Source organism: Nylanderia fulva, unplaced genomic scaffold (assembly GCF_048542155.1).
Source record: "Nylanderia fulva isolate GAGA-0341 unplaced genomic scaffold, ASM4854215v1 Scaffold879, whole genome shotgun sequence".
Classification (NCBI taxonomy): domain Eukaryota; kingdom Metazoa; phylum Arthropoda; class Insecta; order Hymenoptera; family Formicidae; genus Nylanderia; species Nylanderia fulva.
In genome coordinates, this window is record NW_028191003.1 from 36882 (window position 1) to 39002 (window position 2121).

General features: G+C 50.4%; 1 pseudogene; it reads right to left on the bottom strand.

Annotated features, from left to right (window-relative positions):
* Window positions 1-285: 285 nt before the first annotated feature.
* LOC146719756 (small subunit ribosomal RNA) lies at window positions 286-2121 on the bottom strand (annotated as a pseudogene; the record flags this gene model as incomplete).

The window sequence follows — 2121 nt, forward strand, 5'->3', positions numbered from 1 at the left end:
TGTGTAAATTCAGTGGTCCATTTTCAATAAAGATAAAAATGTGCTCTAAAAGAATGTGGAGGATAAGCTTTGAGGAGTAAATTTAAGGAAATAATAAACATAGTGGAATGTCGGGTACATCCATTTTGAGACCTAAGGCAGCTCCTGCATTTATGTACTCCACCTTACCTAGAGTCTCGAAATTACTTTGGACAAGGATTCGGAAGCAGACTCTAATCAGTAGGCGGAACACCTATACGGAATAAATTGCGGAGTCTGCACTTCCGACTTACCCTCACGCGAAATCGGTGATTTGTGCGAGCTTGTCAGTTTACGTACGAAGATTACTTACGCAACCCCAACGACGTTTCGCATAGAGCAAATCGACGAAGCTATCTTTATTACAGTAGAGTCACAGGTAGGATCCCACGCAATAATCCGATCACCTCAGTTCCAGCGCGAATAACCTCAGATTGCGAGTATCCCCGGGGAGAATCGCATAGATTCGCTGTACCCGTAATAGCGATCGTGTCTCGTTGGAAAAGCCGAGCTCTGCATTCAAATTTTCGCAGCCGCGACCCTGACCACGAGACGTAACATTAGCAGGCTAGAGTCTCGTTCGTTATCGGAATTAACCAGACAAATCGCTCCACCAACTAAGAACGGGCCATGCACCACCACCACACCGAATCAAGAAAGAGCTATCAATCTGTCAATCCTTCCGGTGTCTGGGCCTGGTGAGGTTTCCCGTGTTGAGTCAAATTAAGCCGCAGGCTCCACTCCTGGTGGTGCCCTTCCGTCAATTCCTTTAAGTTTCAGCTTTGCAACCATACTTCCCCCGGAACCCAAAAGCTTTGGTTTCCCGGAAGCTGCCCGCCGAGTCATCGGAGGAACTTCGGCGGATCGCTAGCTGGCATCGTTTATGGTTAGAACTAGGGCGGTATCTGATCGCCTTCGAACCTCTAACTTTCGTTCTTGATTAATGAAAACATTTTTGGCAAATGCTTTCGCTTCTGTCCGTCTTGCGACGATCCAAAATTTACCTCTAACGTCGCAATACGAATGCCCCCATCTTGTCCCTATTAATCATTACCTCGGGGTTCCGAAAACCAACAAATAGAATAGAAACCGAGGTCCTATTCCATTATTCCATGCACGCAGTATTCAGGCGAAGGTAGCCTGCTGTAAGCACTCTAATTTGTTCAAAGTAAACGTACCGGCCGACTCGACACTCAGTAAAGAGCACGCGCGACGGATATTAGTTTGGGCCGCCCCTCGCGAGGCTAAGCCCACCGGTAGGACAGTCCCACAATCACGCATAGTTAAACACCGCGAGCGGTGAACCGACTGTGTGCGAACAGTATTCAACTACGAGCTCATTTTAACCGCAACAACTTTAATATACGCTATTGGAGCTGGAATTACCGCGGCTGCTGCACCAGACTTGCCCTCCAATGGATCCTCGTTAAAAGGATTTAAAGTAGTACTCATTCCGATTACGGGGCCTCGATGAGTCCCGTATCGTTATTTTTCGTCACTACCTCCCGTGCCGGGAGTGGGTAATTTGCGCGCCTGCTGCCTTCCTTGGATGTGGTAGCCGTTCTCAGGCTCCCTCTCCGAATCGAACCCTGATTCCCGCCTGCGGGGTTGCTTCGTTGGGGGCGCACTTTCCCGGGGGCAGCGCCGCCCGTTAAACCCCAAATTTGTCGCGGGGTGTTGTTTTTTGGCGGGCGACACTCCGGCCCCACAAGGGTTTTTTTCCCAAGTTCGCTCGCGGCGTGTTGCTTTTGCCGGGGAGCGACAAATTCTTCCAAGTTCGCTGCGGGGTGTTTCTTTCGCCGGGGGGAGGAGAAATTTTCCCAAGTCCTTCGCGGCGTGTTCTTTCGCCGGGCAAAAGAGAAATTTTTTCCAAGTCCGTTTGCGGGTGTTGCTTTCGCCGGCGCGAGAAAATTTTTTAAGTCCTTCGCGGCGTTTTTTTGCCGGGAGTAAAATTTCCCAAGTCCGCGCGGCGTGTTGCTTTCGCCGGCGAGCGAGAAAATTTTCCAAGTTTCCCCCGGGGTGTGTTTCGCCGGCGAGCGGAAATATCCAAGTCCGTTGCGGGGGTGTTTTGCCGGCGGCGAAAATTTTTCCAACCGTTTGCGG